This window comes from Oryctolagus cuniculus (genome assembly GCF_964237555.1).
Source record: "Oryctolagus cuniculus chromosome 17 unlocalized genomic scaffold, mOryCun1.1 SUPER_17_unloc_3, whole genome shotgun sequence".
Classification (NCBI taxonomy): domain Eukaryota; kingdom Metazoa; phylum Chordata; class Mammalia; order Lagomorpha; family Leporidae; genus Oryctolagus; species Oryctolagus cuniculus.
The window spans coordinates 731,086-749,267 of NW_027208204.1; the positions used below are offsets into that span (position 1 = coordinate 731,086).

Below are 18,182 nucleotides of genomic sequence, written 5' to 3' on the forward strand. Positions count from 1 at the left end.
AGCATTGTGACTCCTTAACAGCCACTCTGATGACTTGAAATGGCTCCCAAGTGGCTAATGGGTGGTAGTGTGCACAGCATGGATACACTGGGCAAGACAGAGCACAATGGCATGAGATTTCATCACGCCACTCATTACCACGTATAGTTTACAACTCTGAAATTGTTTACTTCTGGAATTTTCCATTTAATATTTTTGGACCCTCATTGACCAGGCATAACAAGCCGTAGAAAGCGAAACTGCACATAAGTGAGGACTACTGTATGAGCATTAAATGGACTGGTAACAGATAGCCCTGATGGGCATATGAGAAATGCCTCTAAAATAGAAAGGAGAGGTCTACAGACAAAACCATTATTTAATGTAGGGACACATAGCCATGTATTTTTGAACTGTACACCACATATGGGCGAAAACAACTTTAAAGTTTTGGAATGTATTGGTACTCTGCCTAGCGCTGCAGGTGGATAAAGGATGTGCAGCCAGTAAAGTCTATGCAGATCTTCCAAAATCTTAAAAATCTGAAGCACTTCTGAATCCTAACCATTTTGGATAAGGATGTTCACCTTGTAATGATTTTTAGTGAGTTTTTTTAGGAGGCTTAGGTGGTGATGTACATCTCCATAAGCCTCTGTGTATTGCTTATTCAAGTACATTAATCCCAACAAATTTGAAGTTCATATTTGACCTTCAACTAAAGTTGATCACATGACCCATTTACTTTCTTTTTAACCTGTCCTTTCTTAGTTCTTTTAGACAATCTGTTGCTGAGTCTGGTTATATCCATATCTGGTACCACCATTGGTACCTAATAGAGCTAACACTGTTGCCACTGAAGATGGACTTTCCTCACTTTCACATGTGTATGTGACAAGAGTTTGGTGAGAGGAGACAGTGGCTGAGGGTGGTGGTGGTGACAGAAATACCATGGGAAAAGGCAATGAGAGGGATGGGAAGGAAAAAGAAACTCTTACATGCTTATCTGATAGTTCTGACTAGTGCCACTATGCATTTAGAATTATGACATACTGTATAAAAGCCTCTTTTAAGGAATTATTTTGATTTGTTTGACCACATGTATTAGTTAACTTAAAGTTTTTTTTTAAATTGAATTTTATTTAGTTACACAGAAATGCACAAATACACACACTCTCAGTGAGAGGAAAGAGGAGAGAGAGAGAGAGAGAGAAGAGAGAGAGAAAGCTTAGATCCCCTAGTTGGAGAGCTAGAGAGAGAGAGAGAGAGAGAGAGAGAGAAAGCTTAGATCCCCTAGTTGGCTCTCCAAATGCCACAATGGCAGTTAGGCCATGCAAACACTGGAGCTGAGAACCAATTCAGGTCCCCTCCTGGGTGGCAGAGACCCAAGTACTTGAGCTATCACCTGCTGCCTCCCAGAATGTACATTAGCAGGAAGCTAGAAATGGGGGGTAGAACTGAGATTCAGATCAGACACTGATATGGGGTGTGGGCATGTTAACTGGCTTTTTAACCACCAGGTCAAATGTCTGAACCTTTTTACTTTTAATGTTTGTTTTCTTTCTCCAGTTGTACTACAAATGATTATGTATCATGTGTAGATTTATCTTTATATTCCTTGAAATTTTACAGTTTTGCTTTAAAACCTGTGTGTGTGTGTGTGTTATCATTGTTAAAATATTTTGAGCTTCACTGTCAATATGGGAACCATTAGCCATATAAATTTTTACTTAAATTAATTAAAATAAAATATGTAATTCTTCAACTGCATTAGCCATATTTCAACTTCTCAGTTACTATGTGTGATGAGTGGTTACCATTTTGGACAGTTAGTTATGGAATATTTCTGTGTTCTCAGAAAATTTTGTTGGATAGTGGTGGTATAGAACTTGTACAGTGAATGATGGATTCACTTAAATTGTAACTTATTTTCATCTTTAAAAAGAAAATATTTAACAGAAACATCTATTTCTATTTTTATAATATTCCATGAGTCCATCTAGTGTTGGAAAACATGCTTTAAGAGATAAGATGGAGACCAGCATCATTGTGCAATGGGTTAAGCCACCACCTTTGACAGCAGCACCCTGTACAAGGGCAGGTTTCAGTCCCAGACGCTCTGCTTCTGATCCAGCTCCCTGCTAATGCCTGAAGAAAAAGCAGTGGAGGATGGCCGAAGCACTTGGGCCCCTGCCACTCATGTGGGAGAATGGATGGATTTCCAAGCTCCTGGCTTTGGCCTTGCTCAGCCCTGGGTATTGGGGCCATTTAGTAGGTGAGCTGGTGGAAAGAGGATCTCTCTCTATCTCCCTCTCTGTCTGTGACTCTACCTTTCAAATAAATAAATCCATTTTTTAAAAAAAGAGGTAAAATGACCTTTTAATTAGGACTTGGGATTTTACTAAATAAATGCCTATTTTTAAATTGTTGGAAAAAAATTTGTTCTTGACTGTATAAGTATTTCCTTTTCAGTACTGCTTACATTACAAACTGTGTGGCCAATTCTTTACCTTGTTGTAGAAAGTTAGACATCAAGCTTATGTCAGTTATCCTGCATACCAACATAAATGAGGTAGGATGGCAGTAAGAAGAGAGTGGGGGAGATATGCAGAGAAACGTCTCAAAGAAGGGAATTTTTCCTTATGTATTGATGATATCAGAAATGCCTTTAGGGGCAAGTATTTGGCCTATCAGTTAAGATGCCTACATCTCACATTGGAGTACCTAAATTTGATCCCTAGCTCCAGTTCCCGATTTCAGCTTCTAGCCAAGGTGGACCCTGGAAGACAGTGGTGATGCCCAAAGTACTTGAGTCCCTACCACCCATATTGGAGCTGTGGATTGAATTCCTGGCTACCAGCTTTGGGCTGGTCCAGGCCTGGCTGTGCAGCCATTTGGGGAATGGACCAGTGGATGGGACATCTCTTTTTCTATCTCTGTTTCACTCTATATCTCTCTGTCTCTCAAGTAAATCAAGAAAAAAATCAAAAGAAATCACAGTAGACCACAGAATAGAAAATTTATTCACTTCAGATAATTTCACAGAGATTTCCTGGTACAGTGTCCTTTCCTCACCTCATTCCTAAATGTTGATCCTGTTTTAAAAAAATAACAGAATTACCTATTATATATTACAGTTTTATGAAATTAAAAATGAGGTAAAAACATTCCATAAAGTTAAACTTATGCACATTTTCTTGATTGCTTTTATGAAAGAATAATTGAATTTCCCTACTTTAATGTGACTTTAGAGACTGCTAAATTTTAGTTTTGAAGGAAAAATATATGTTTTTCTACAAAATCAGGTATTATATCTGACAGTCCATAAGGTTTTTTTAAATTCAGTTCTTTATGTCCTTGTGGATATTGAGGTGGAATCTCAGGATTTCTCAGTTCAAACCTTAACCTAAAAATCATCGTAACTCTAGCAGTCAGTCCTCATGCAGGGAGGTGTTCTTTGCTTTTGTTTCAGTGGGGCCTCCTCATATGGGAACATGTTTCATCTAGACATATGAAGATGTTCGTATTAGGCTGATGATAATTGTGCATTCTGTTTTTATATGTATTTAAAATGTGTCAGTGATGTGCCCTGATGTTTCATTATGGAGGGAAAAAAGCACTCCCAGGCCACAGCAGAGAGCCGGACTGGAAGAGGAGCAACCGGGACAGAATCCAGCGCCCAGACCCGTGTAGCAGACTAGAACCTGGGATGCCGGCACCGCAGACGGAGGATTAGCCCACTGAGCCATGGCGCCGGCTGTACATCATTTTTTAAAACAATTAAATTTAACAGTGAGTGGCCATGCCTCTGCCGCTGCTGTTAAGGCGGAGGCCATGGAGGCCATGGAGGTGGAGGCCAAGGCCCCGGCGCAGGGGGCGCGCCCAGGGCTGCCCCTCCGAGAAGCCGGAGCTGGTGACAGGTGCCAAGGTGTGCAACACGAGGGCGCAGCTCAGGAACCCGGCACCAGGTCTTGCCGCTGCCGCTCCTCGCCTCCTCCTTTGACCAGAACGCACTGGCCCCCAGCTGTGGCACCGGCAAACCACTGGACAGCCGCACCCTCCACGCCCTCAAGAACCACTGCAGGAACTTGAAAGAGAGTGAGAGGAACGCCATCGCGGCCGGCGTGTGCCCCAATGCGCGCCAGGTCCTGCGCCAGAGCTGGATGCCCAAGCTGAAGCTGCTCACCCGAGGGCGACCCTACACCGCCTGCATCAGCGACTCCGGCAAGATGGAGCCGGAGGTGACGGGCGGGGAGTACAGCTTCCAGCCGGCCAGCTATAGGGCGAGGCGGCCCCTCAGCCGAGGCCCTGCAGTAACCGCGCCCCCACACCGCACCCGGGAGGGCCGTCACACTCCCCCACTCCACCCGGGAGGGCCGTCACACTCCCCCACTCCACCCGGGGGGGCCGTCACACTCCCCCACCCCACCCAGGGGGGGCCATCACACTCCCCCCCAGCCCACCCAGGGGGGCCATCACACTCCCCTCACCCCACCCCGGGGGGGCGTCACACTCCCCCACCCCACCCAGGGGGGCCATCACACTCCCCCACCCCATCCAGGGGGAGCCATCACACTCCCCCCCACCCCACCCAGGGGGGCCATCACACTCCCCTCACCCCACCCGGGAGGGCCATCACACTCCCCTCAACCCACGGGGGGGGCGTCACACTCCCCCACCCCACCCAGGGGGGCCATCACACTCCCCCACCCCATCCAGGGGGGCCATCACACTCCCCCCACCCTACGCGGGGGGTCCGTCACACTCCCCTACCCCACCTGGGGGGACCGTCACACTCCCCCACCCCCATGTCCTCACACACACCTTGATCAGGAGCTACTGTCTGTCCCTCCCCAGGCCCCGCGGGGGTCGCTGCATGTTCCTGGGTCCCCCTCCCCGGTCCCAGCCCCTTCCCCAGTGTGAGCTGCTGGCCGGGGTGGGCAGGGCCGGCAAGGGCGGGCAGGCAGGGGCGGGGGCAGGCCCGGGTTTCCTTCTTCCACACATGGCTCCCCCCTTCCCTCACCCCAAGCTTTGTGCCCCCCCCCCACACACACCAGTCCGGGCACCGGGCAGGGGCCTGCCTGGTGGAAGTCCTTCCTCAGCTTCCACTAAGACTGGAGGGGGGCGCTCAGGACCCCTCCGCACCCCCACCCATCCCCCAGTGCTTCCAGGCCTCCAAAGCGCCTTCCTGCCTCCTCCTCAGTCCCTGCGCCTGGGGGCCGGGGCAGGCGAGGCCATGGGCACTGCCCGTGGTACAGCCGAGCCAACAGGCTCAGAGCAATGCCACAAGCAGCCTAAGGTGGCTGGGGGTGGCGGCCCAACACCTGCTCTCACCCCTCCAGCCTGTGTCCCCTGGAGCCCCAGGGAGGGAGATCCTCAGCCAAGGAGCCTCTTGTGTGTCAGTGTGTGTGTGTGTGTGTGCACGCGCACGTGCAACTTGAATGAAGGTAAAAGGCAGAGTGGACCGGGGTTGGAATGAGGGGCGGGGAGCAGGCTGGGAGGGGTGGGGCTGCTGTCCTCTCCTCTGCTTACCGCCCCCCACCCCTGTCCTGCTGCCCCCACCCACCCGGGACAGGGCCCAGCCCCTACCCGTGTACAGAACATTTTTTTAGCTACTGAAATATTGAAGTATAAGATTTCCTTTTATTTTTCAAACCAACTGGACTGACCCCACCAGCCCACCTGCAGGTTCCCAGTGGGGGTGGGGGCGCACTGTGGAAGGCAGGATATGGGGGGGACGTGTGCTGGGCAGGCAAGCGGAGTACGCGTGCGCGTGTGTGGAGTGTGGCTGCGTGTTCCTGACACGGGCCCCATGGGTCTGACCTGCTTCCCTCCCTCCCTCAACTTCTCTGCCCCCCCCCCACTGCTGTATTTCAAGGGAGGTCCCTGGCCTTGGCTGGTTGGGTGGGCCTGGTTCCCCCAGGGGCAGAGCAGGGTCTGCTTGGGCCGCTGGCAGTTTTTTCTCACCATTCCTCTCGTTCTCACCTAGGGCAAGTGTGTGTGTACACGAGTGTGTGTGCGCACATGTGCACACGGAGGCTTCTTCCCCACCCCCACACCTCTCGCCTTCTCCCCCCCATTACCAACCTTTCTGCCCCCTGGCTCTGACTTCTGTGTACACCTTGTGCCCGAAGATCTCGCTTTCCAGGTGGAGCATTTTAGGGGAGGTTCCGGTGTGGGGTGGGGAGGACCAAAGGGGGTCGCCCCACACTATACCCTTCCAACAGCGTCACCACCAGCCTGCTTTGGTGGGGAGTCTCAGCCTGGCCCGTGCCTTAGCCCCCAGCCACCCCGAGTGTGTATGGGGGGGTCGGCACCCCCTGCTAAAACACAAGCTCCTTAGTCCCCACCCCATCCCCGCCCCAGCGCTGACCCCAAAGCACAATATCCTGGTCTCTTGGCAAGCAGCTGGGGCCAAGGGTGGGCGGGGGACTCCAGCCAGACCCTCAGAGAACAGTGGGCGTGCCCAGGTGTGTCCAGGCCTCCAAGGCCTGAGTAGGCACACCGGCTCCCTGGAACTGGGGTTCTCCTCCCTCCCCACCTTTTCCTGCGGTGGGGGCACTCTGCAGTGCCAGGGCCAAGTGGCAGAGCCCAGTGGTCTTCAGGGACCCCAGGAGGTGGCCCCTGGCTTCCGGGCCTGGGGGGGCAGGCAGGGGGGGTGCAGGGGGAGGGAACTTCCCACCAGGAGAGCCAGACAGGGCAGTGCCTTAGCCCAGGAGCACCCCCCCCCCAAGGCGGCCAGCTGCTGTCCCTTCCCTGAACTTCTGTAAAGGAGGAGCGGCGTCTGGAAATGTGAACCCCGGAGTATCCGTGATAGAATAAACTAAACGCCTTTGTGACAGAAAAAAAAAAAAATTCTAGTCTCATACAAATTTATGTTCATATCTTTGGAAAATATTACTTAATATAATTAGAAATAGATATTCCTCTGTGATCATCAGCTACATGTACTTACTATTTATAAGGGTTCATTGCATAGTCTAGTGCATTTCCATGTCAGAGAAAACTATTTCGGGATGAGGCGCTATCTAAGCAGGAATTCTTAAGGGGGAGGGCATCAGTTGCTGCTGTGAAAGTTTGATTCCCTGAGAAATGATGATGACACTGATGGCCGTTGTTTTTAGTCAGGCACAGTGTTCCTTTCTGAGGGATAGGTTCAGAGTCCTCAACACAGTAGTTCCATGACAGCCTCTGGTCCATTAACATCAGTGTAGAGATGAAACCTACATAGGGTGCCTCTCCCAACTTGGTGCTGATTGTTTTCAGGGACCCAGTGCCTGCAAGGTAGAATAGTCACCACTAGATGGCACTCCAGCCTTTAAAAGGAACCCTTCAATGCCCATGCCTCTAAACTATTCCATTCAAGGCTTTTGTACACCTAAATGACCCAGGTTATGAACCCTCACAACAGCTGTTGTTAACCTACCTTCTGAGTGCAACTGGTGAAAACTCATCTCTATGTCCTTAATTGTGATACTCAAAAATGAAACATTTGGGGAAGAAATCACGGATTTCAACCTTGCCTTGTTGCTAGAAGCAATTTTGCCCATAATATCTGGAGTATCATGTGTCCTTCTAGTGTCTCTTGTCTTCCATCTTATTCCAGGGAGGTGTGTTTTGTAATTCTCATTCCTTTTTTCTCTCCACCAATTATTTAGTTTTTTTCTGAACCTCAGTTTCCTCATTTGGAAAGGAAGATAAAAAACACTCTCTCCAGAGGGTTATTGCAGAGGTTAGAGGAGATTTATGTAAAATATTTGTTCATAAATAGAATTTTTGACATTTTGATGACATCATTGTTAGAGTTTTGCTATTTATTTGTGCTCTCTCTCTCTCTCTTCTTCCCTCCCTCCTACCCACACACTCCTTCTCTCCACATACCTCTATTGTGAGTATTCATGAAAAAAAAATGTGTCTCAAGATAGAACCATACATGAATTTTGAAATGTTTGCACTGAACTTTTTTTTCCATGAACCTTTTGATGTACTCTTATATATACGTTTTTATATAAGACAAAATTTAGCAATTTCTTTTTACTTCAGTTGCACTTTGGAGGTCTTTGGGGAAGATGCGTCTTTCCTGTGGTCAGATTTTTGAGCTTCAGGCGTTCAGTCGGTCATATTCATGGCTGTTAGCCTAGTATGTGAGATTGTCTTCTCCTCAGATGATAGGGTGTGGTGGGTAATGACTGTAAGCACATGTGGATAGGATGACTAGAGGTTCCAGTGGCTTTCTTTTCAGCAAGCCTCTCAAGATATTGTTACCAGGGTTTCAGCATTGATGATAAATTTTAAATTATAGGTTTATTTGTGACATTATGAAATTTGAGAAAAATTCATAAAGCCAATCTTACTTGCCTCCACTGTTGACAAATGATTCTTTTTTTTTTTTTAGATTTATTCATTTATTTGGAAGTCAGAGTTACAAAGAGAGAGAGGAGAGGCAGAGAGAGAGAAAGGTCTTCCACCCAATGGTTCACTCCCTAATTGGCCCCAGTGGCTGGAGCTGTGCTGATCTGAAACCAGGAGCCAGGTGATTCTTCCTGGTCTCCCATGTGGGTGCAGGTGCCCAAAGACTTGGGCCATCTTCTACTGTTTTCCCAGGCCATAGCAGAGGGCTGGATTAGAAGTGGAGCAGCTGGGTCTTGAACTGGCTCCCATATGGGATGCTGGCACTTCAGGCAAGGGCGTTAACCCGCTGAACCACAGCGCTGGCCCCGAAAAATGATTGTTAGTGTTTGGTTTGGTACAAAATGCAAGGAATATGGGTCTAATTCCTTTATTCAAACTCAGTAAATGAGTTGGGACAATGAATTTCCAGTTGTTTCCCAAGAGCAGATTTATTTGTATATTAATGAGGCACAGGTGTTAGGCCCCTGGTGCCTGCATGCCTGGGAGGCGTACTTCAGTTGTTTATCTACTCAGCCATAGGTACTGCGAGGTATTCAGGCTTGCCTTTAGCAGTTTTTACAGTGAGGGTTTTTAATTTTTAATTTTTTTTTCAAATTTACCCATACCTGTTAAAATTTTAGAACTGATCATGTAGAGAGAAATTGCAGATTTCAATAGTGAATAGCAATAACAGCTAAAGTAAGTAGTCTCACTATACTTAACTGCCCAGCCTAACATTAAAGAGAAACAGGTTTATCTACACGAATATCTCATGTGATAAATCAGTGTAATCAACAATTCACCTTTCTGTGTGTATTTTTTGAAATATGTCTTTGGCAGTCAAGTATGTATTGGAGTCAAGTGTTTATATTAATATTCATTTTTTGTTTATTCACTGAACTGCACTACCAGCATTTTAGTGGAGATAGAATAGCCTCCTTAAACTTTATGAATTTCAGTCACTGGCATAATTATAGCTATCTACATATTCATTAAATGTACAGAAGAACTGTCTCCCAAAAGACAGCCATGCATTCAGAAACAGTACACAATTAAATATACATGATTTAAAAGTTTTGTTTCTTAGGCTTGTTTAAAATTAATTTCCTATAGCATTCCTTTCTAAGCAGAAGAATTCTAACAAAGGGATTCCCGTGCTTTGGTTTCTTTCCTGTAGGAAAGAATGGGAAGAACAACTTGTAAACAACAATTACTTGGCAACAAGGGCAGAAGGGGATTCATGCGCAGCTGAGAAGCAGCAGGTTCCACAGCATTTGCTGGAAGGTAAGAAGAAAATATTTATTTACAGTTTGTGATTGCAATAGATCAACACATGACCTGATGCCCTGGAAGATTACCCATGAAGGGGATCACTGAATTTTCCGAGAGACTTCGCTCCTAGTCATTTGGCCATTCATGTTTATCTTTCACAGGACATTTACTAATGAGATGAGCCACCTTAGTCCTGAGTAACTGGTGATGATAAAATAACCATCTTTTCTTCTTTGGATGGTGCAAACATCAGAGCAACACTTTGACGTTCTCCAAAAATGTTTGCAGAAACTCTTGAGCTGGGCAGGAAAGGGAGGGGGCAATTAGCTTTCAGGTTCTTACTGCATCAAGTGCCATCATCTAGTCATCCTCTCTTTTCCTTTCATAAATAGAGGATCGGAAGAATTTTTTACAATTCTTTTGCTTAAAATCACAAAGTCAAGACAACAAGGAGAAATAGAAGGAAATTGGGCTAGTGTCTTTGGAAGGGAAGAAGCTTTGGTTATCAAAACTGGTAATGATAATCAGCAGCCATGTTTTAAGTGCTTTGAAATAGTACCCCCTTTTGTTCTCCAAAAATGAATTAATTGGGATTTAGACTGGTTTCTAAAATGACTTCTACTGAAAGTTTTTAGGATTATCTGTATAAATTGAGCATACTGTGTCTGTGCAAGTAAAGACAGAATGAAATGCTGAGACAGTTTTAGATTTAGTAATTTAGATTCAATAATTCAAATGCATTTTTCTTCTATTGTATGCAGGCAGTAAAGGCAGGAAACCTGCTGCTAGACTATTTGTATACAAATATTTGTATACCACCCAGTTCCCTGTTGTTTAACTTTTAATATTCATTTGCAAAAAATAAATGCAAATCCAGATTTATTTTAATGTTTTATTAAATAAATTAAAACAGATTTTTCTTTTCAAGCATTAAATCACAATGTACAGCACATTAAGGACAGAGATCCTACATGAGGAGTAAGTGCACAGTGACTCCTGTTGTTCACTTAACAAATTGACACTCTTGTTTATGGCATCAGGAATCACCCTAGGCTCTTGTCATGAGTTGCCAAGGCTATGGAAGCCTTTTGAGTTCACCGACTCTGATCATATTTAGGCAAGCTCGTAGTCAGAGTGGAAGTTCTCTCCTCCCTTCACAGAAAGGTACCTCCTTCTTTGATGACCTGTTCTTTCCACTGGGATCTCACTCGTGGAGATCTTTCATTTAGGTCATTTTTTTTTTTTTTGCCAGAGTGTCTTGGCTTTCCATGCCTGAAATACTCTCATGGGATTTTCAGCCAGATCCACATGCCTTAAGGGCTGATTCTGAGTCCAGAGTGCTGTTTAGGACATCTGCCATTCTATGAGTCTGCTGTGTATCTTGCTTCCCAGGTTGGATCGTTCTCTCCCTTTTTTATTCTATCAGTTAGTATTAGCAGACACTAGTCTTGTTTATGTGATCCCTTTGGCTCTTAGTCCTTTCATTATGATCAATTGTGAGCAGAAATTGATCACTTGGACTAGTGAGATAGCATTGGTGCATGCCACCTTGATGGGATTGAATTGGAATCCCCTGGTATGTTTCTAACTCTACCATTTGGGGCAAGTCTGATTGAGCATGTCCCAAATTGCACATCTCTTCCCTCTCTTATTCCCACTCTTATATTTAACAGTGATCACTTTTCAGTTAAGTTTCAACACTTAAGAATAACTGTGTATTGATTACAGTATTCAACCAAAGGTATTAAGTAGAACAAACAAAAAAATACTAAGAGGGATAACGTATTAAGTTGTTCATCGACAGTCAGGGCAAGGGCTGATCAAGACACCATTTCTCACAGTGTTCATTTCACTTCAACAGGTTTCCTTTTCGGTGCTCAGTTAGTTGTCACCGATCAGGGAGAACATATGATATTTGTCCCTTTGGGACTGGCTTATTTCCCTCAGCATAATGTTTTCCAAATTCCTAACAGGGATCACTTTTCAGTTAAAATTTAAACACCTAAGAATAATTGTGTGTTAGTTACAGAGTTCAACCAATAGTACTAGAACAAAAAAATACAAAAATGGATAAAGTATTACATTGTACACTATGAGAAACAGTGACTTGATCAATATATTTTAATCATGTATTTTTCTACTTTTTATTATAATTATAAATTGTAATCATGTATATTTATAGGTTATAAAGTTATGTGGTTTGTGACTACCATATAGATAGATTAAATCAAACTAATTAACCTATTCATCATCTCAAATATTTGACATTTCTTGTGGTGAGAACATCTGAGAATTATTCTCTTAGTGAAGTTGAAATAAATAGTACTCAATGATTACCTCTATCACCATGCTGTATATTAAACCTCAAAAATTAAAATAGCCTTTCTGAGCTTTGTACCCACAGATTATCATCTCCCTGCTTTCCCCTATTCCCCAACCTCTGATAACTACCATTCTACCATCTACTTCTATGACTTCCATTATTTTAGCTTCCACATATTAGTGAGAACTTGATCATTGGTCTTTTTGTGTATGGTTTGTTTTGGTATAATGTTTTCCAGTTCATCCATGTTGCCCTCAATGATAGAATCTCTTCCTTTTTTAAAAGGCTAAATGTTAAAACAAAAAAGGCTAAATGTTATTTCTTTATACACACACACACACACACACACACTTCACACACTTTTTTTTATCTGTTAATGGACACTTAGGCTGATTTCATATCTTAGCTATTATGAAAAATGTTGAAATGAATATAGGCAGGCAGACATTTATTCCATATACTATGTTAAAATCTTTCCATTAAGACACTTTGAAGCAGTATTGATGAATCATATAGTGGTTTTAGTTTTAGTATTTTATCTCAACTTTATGGTGGCTGTACTAATTTATGTTTCCACCAAAGGTGTATGGTGGTTATCTTTTTCTCCACATCCTTGCTAACACTGGACTATCCTTTGTCTGTCTGAGAAGAGGCACTCTAACAGGTGTGATGTTTTAATTTGCATATCCCTAAAGATTAGTGATGTTGAACCTTTTAAGGTTAGCCTTTAGTTTGTCTTCTTTTGAAAAACATCTATTCAAATCCTTCTTTTGAGAACCATTCATTCAGACCCATTTTTGAGTTGTTTGAATACTTATATATTTTATATATTAAACCCTATCACATATGTGGATTGTCAGTATTTCCTCCCAATCTGTAGGTTATCTCTTTGCTCTGTTAATTGCTTTGTTTGCTATACAGAAGCTTTTAGTTTTGATGTAATCTCATTGTCTTCGTTTCTATTGTCTGCATTTTGTCAAATCTAAAAAAAAAAATACTGCCTAGACCAACACTGCATGGCTTTTCCTCTGTATTTGCTTTAGTAGTTGCACCATTTCATTTAATTTAATCCACTTTGAGTCAATTTTTATATTTAGTGCAAGATAATGTCCCAGTTCATTGTTGTTTAATTGAATATACAGTTTTCCTAGCATCACATATTGAAGAGACTGTCCATTCACATTGTATATTCTTGTCACGTTTATCGAAATTCCATTGGTATAGTTGCATGGGTTCTTTTCTTGACCTTCGGTTCTATTGCACTGACCAGTATGTCTAATTTTATGCCAGTACCATGTTATTTTAATTACTATTGCATGTAGTATAGTTAGAAATAAGGTAATGCGATGTCCTAGCTTTGTTCTTTTTGCTTATGATTCATTTCACTGGACTATTTGTTTTTCTTGTTCCATATTAATTTTAGGATTTTTTCTATATATGAAAAATGATGAGTGTGGGAGTGTGGGTCAGAGGGAGGGTAAAAATATCACTGTGCTCCTAAATCCATATGTAGGCAACACATGAAATTTGTTCACCTTATATAAATAAAAATTATTTACAAAAAGGAAGTTGATGTTGGAAATTTGATGGATATTGTTTAACAGATTAGTTCAAGTAATATTACTTCAGCAATATTCTTGTAATCCATGAACATGGGATATCTTTTCATCTATCTGTGCTCTCTTCAGTTGCTTTTATTAATGTTTATAATTTTGGGGGTATAAGTCTTTCACTTCCTTGGTTAAATTTATCCCTAATTATTTACTTACCTATTATTTATTTATTTATTTTCTTATGGTAATTGCTAAGTGCAGTTGGTCTAAATTCTTTTGTTTGTTTAAGAAAGTTCATCATTTGGTGTAGAGAAATGTTATTGGTTTGGGCGTTTTAACTTTCTAGTATTTAGTACTATGTAAATTTGTTTAAATCAAGTTACTTCACATATTTGAGAGAGAAACTTAGTTATTTTAAGTATTGATCAGTTGCCTTTGGGGGCTACATGGTATAGTGGGTTGAGCCATGGCCTGCAATGCAAGAATCCCTAGGGTTGCTAGTTCTAATCCTGGCTGCACTGTTTCCAATCCAGCTGCCTGCCAATGCATCTGAGAAAGCAGTGGAAGATGGCCCAAGTACCTAGGATCCCTGGATCCAAGTACCATGAGAGACTTGGTTGAAGCTCCTGGCTTCAGCCTAGCTCAGCCCTGGGTGTTGCAGCCATTTGGGGAGTGAACCAGCAGACTGAAGATTTCTTTCTCTGTGTCTCTCTCTCTGTAACTCTGCCTTTTAAATAAATAAACCTCTAAAAAAGTGTTAAAGCTGATTATCATTTTTTTCTATCAAGTAATTCAAATCTTAGATTATTTAGTCTAAATTTCATTTTGAAATACTTATTTTTCTTTGCTATTCTGTATTTTCAGAGTTTTCTCTCATCTTTTTTACAATACCATTATCATTTTCTTACCACATGCAGAAGCAGCTTCTCTTATACTTTTATGGCTTTTTTAAAAAAAAGTTTTATTTACTTATTTGAAAGTCAGAATTACAGAGAGGGAAGAAAGGAGGCAGGGAGAGAGAGACAGAGGCAGAGATGGAGAGACACAGAGAGAGAGAGAGGTCTTCCATTTGCTGCTTTACTCCCCATCTGGCCACAGTAGCCTGAGTTGAACTGAACCAAAGCCAGGAGACTTGAGCTTCTTCCTGCTCTCCCATGTGGGTGCAGGGTCCCGAGCACTTGGGCCATCTTCCACTGCTTTCCTAGGATATAGCAGAGAGCTAGATCAGAAGTGGAGCAGTAGGGACTCCAACCAGCACCCATATAGAATGCCAGCACTTCAGGCAACAGCTTTATCCGCTACACCACAGTGCCAGGTCCATACTTTCATTTTCTGATAATAAAAATCCATCTCTAGACCCTGCTAATGTGGAGAAAAAGGTACCCTAAATACACTTCTGGTGGGAATGTAAGCTAGTATAACCATTGTGGAAGCCAGTCTAGAGATTCCTCAGAAAATAGATCTATCATATGATCCACCCATCCAATTTCTGGGAAAATGCCCAAAGGAAATGTAATAAGCATATGAAAGAATTATCTGTAGTCCCCTGTTTATAACAGCTCAATTCACAATAGCCAAGGTAGGGAATCAACCCAGATTTCCATCAACTGGTGACTCATTAAAGAAAATATGGTACATATATACATACTCATCTATAAAAAAGAATGAAATTCTATCTTTTGCAACAAAATGGGTGCAACTGGAGACCATTATGCTAATGAAAGAAGCCAGACCCCTGAAGACATGTGCTTTCTCTGATTGGTTGTAGTTAATATATAGAGTACAAAAAAAAAAAAAACACTGTGTATATCCAGCTAAACTGACATCTAATGATTTGATTGTTGTCTATATCTTGTCTGATGGACTGTGTCTCCTTGTCTCTAGGCCATTCAAACAAATAGGGCAACTATTTTACAACTTCAAAAAGTGTATGTAAAAGAGGCTCATGGCATAAGTTTGGCCAAGGAATTCAGAGGCTGGTTGAGATGCCCATGTCCCTTATTGGAGGTTCCTGCATTTGCTACCTGCATGTGTCTCACGACTGAAGAACCCTCCTAGAGCAGGCCTTGGGAGTCCACTGGGATGGCTGAAAAATAATATTACTGCCACCCTCCTGAGAGATCTGAATTGTGTTCCTGGCTCCCAGCTTTGGCCTGTGTGCAAGCTGTTGTGGGCATTTTGTAGTGAATCAGTGGGAGTGCTGTCTCTGTCCATTCCTCCCTACCTCCTCTCTGTCACCCTCTGCATCTGTCCCCCTCCCCTTCTCCCTTCTCCATCTCTCTGTCACTCTACCTCTATAATAATTTTAAGATGCTTACTTAGTACATACACACACATACAGTCTCTCTCTCTTTCCCTCCCTCTCTCTCTCCCCCCCCCCACACACACCGCAGCCTAAAAGGCCATGTTCAGATTGGGGAGCACATGTGATGTGGCCAACCATAGAGTCAGGAGCCCTGAGAGGATGAAGGTCAATTCTCTTTAAGACAGGTTTCTTGTGAAAACTTCCTAGGTCCCATGAGAGCTACATTAATCCCCTTCAATGACAGCCCACAGTGACCTAATTACTTCACACTGGTCTCTGCCTCTTAAAATTTCCTGTTCCTCCTAAAATAGCTGCACTGGGGACCAAGCTTCCAACACAGAAGCATTTTTGCAACACACTCAGACTATATCACACATAGCACTGTTCCACCTAGCTTTCTAGAATTCATAAATGGGAAATACTGATGTGCAAAAACCTGCATCACCACAGATGGCACTGCTTTTTCTTCAGAGGTTACTCAGCAGAGCAGGTGGGTGGACAGGGGAGGGAAGGAAGAGGCGGTATTCTATTGTTCAAAATGGAGACTTGTAGGGGTCTGCAGCTTGAGAGAAAAGTTTTGTGTGAAGGTGGGAGGCATAGGGCAAGTGTAGACAGAGATAAAGAGAGATAGAGAAAGAGGCAGTGACTGAGTAGAAGGAATAATTTCTTGTGTGCTCAGCATGGTGTAGTTTGCTGCAGTTCACAATAATCTTCATTTTGTGAGCAAATAGAAAAGCAGAGACCAAAGGTTTCCTCTTCAGAGAAGAAAATTTTACCTTGATTCGATGAGTACCTGTTGTCCACATATATTGATCTATCATACCATAGTCAGCAAATATTGGCAGTTTTAAGGATTCATCTCAGATTGTTTCAAATGTTTAAAGACAATGTTGAAGGATCTGATTTGTTCATCACACGTTGCATACATGGACGGAGATGGGGTAAATGCAGGCCAAGCCCTAGAATGAAGCCCACCACAGTGTCAGTGCTGCCTGGTTTTGGATGACTCGATATTGAAGGTTATGCAGCAGTGTTACAGAAGCTTCTTCCAGAAGCCAGGCCTCGCAGGTTGTGACAGAGGGAAGGAAGGAAAGGCAGATTTCTCGTCCATGTTTTGTACCTTTTACCTCTACTACACCCATGTTGTTTCTCTTGTTGTTAACATGGAATTTTCTTTCAAACAAAATTTGATAAGATTAAATACAATAAATATAATAAATTATATATAGTTTAATATAAATATAATACATAAAATTATACATGTGCTTATATAAGTGTAAGCATATATAATGTATAAATATATATAAATAAAATAAATGTAATCATCATGTTATTTTTCTCATGGCCAAAAGGGAGAGAAATTCATAGGTCACATGGTGATGATGGCCCACATCTGCTTGTTGATGTCTGAGGTCTGAGGGAAGAGTCAGTGTGTGGGACTGAATCCACAGTGGGGAGTTGGAGTTGTCTGGAGATGGCGTCACTCAAGACAAGCAGTGGAGCTTGGATTCAGGCTGAGGGCTACATGAAACTTCCCAAGAGACCTAAGTTTCCTACATCAGGGGAGCCCTGGGGCATGCAAAGTGCTGATCTGCTGGTCAAGGGCTCCACAGATGAGTGGCACCAGTGACCTGGCAGAGGCTCATGGCATTTCCAGACAAAACTTTGGAAGTCCCACAGAGTGCCTTCCACACCATGTGACAGTGATGAGCAAACCCAGGAGCAGCTCTGGTTCACAGGGAGGAGAGACACCAATAAACATGTTTAAATCAGCCATGAGCACAGATTCCTTTCTTTTTTCTTTTCTTTAACATGTGTGTAATTTAACATTTGTATAATTTATTTGCAATACTGGATGTGAGATGCATAAAACATCTGGCAGTAGCATCTTGCCTCTGAACTTGATTTATAAAACTATTACCTCAGTTTTCTGTATTTTGTGATTTACTTGGGGAATGATGACAAGAGTCTTTTTTTAAGATTTATTGTATTTATTTGAAAGAGTTGCAGAGAAAGGCAGAGCCAGAGAGAGAGAGGTCTTCCATTCCATTGGTTCACTCCTCAAATGACTGCAATGGCCAGAGCTGAGCTGATCCAAAGCCAGGAGCCAGGAGCCAGGAGCCAGGAGCCAGGAGCCAGGAGCTTCTTTCAGGTCTGCCACACAGGTGCAGGGACTCAGGACCTTGGGCCATCTTCTACTTCCGCTGTGTCACTGCCAATTAAAACTGAAAATGGGTAGGAGGCGTAATGATGCTGAGCAAAGAGCAAATATAATTTCCTTGTTCTCCAAGACACATATCGACAGTCAGTTTCTGCCATTAGGATTACCTGAAAAAATGCCTTCCTCTGTGGGTCTCCGTGA

General features: G+C 43.2%; 1 long non-coding RNA gene across 1 annotated transcript in view; it reads left to right on the forward strand.

The window, feature by feature from the left end:
• The window catches only part of LOC138847903 (uncharacterized), an 89,904-nt gene extending 76,488 nt beyond the window's left edge, over nt 1-13,416 (forward strand). The window contains exon 6 of the long non-coding RNA XR_011385782.1: nt 9,545-13,416. This is a non-coding gene — a long non-coding RNA (uncharacterized lncRNA). The remainder of the gene's footprint in view (nt 1-9,544) is intronic.
• Nucleotides 13,417-18,182: the final 4,766 nt, after the last annotated feature.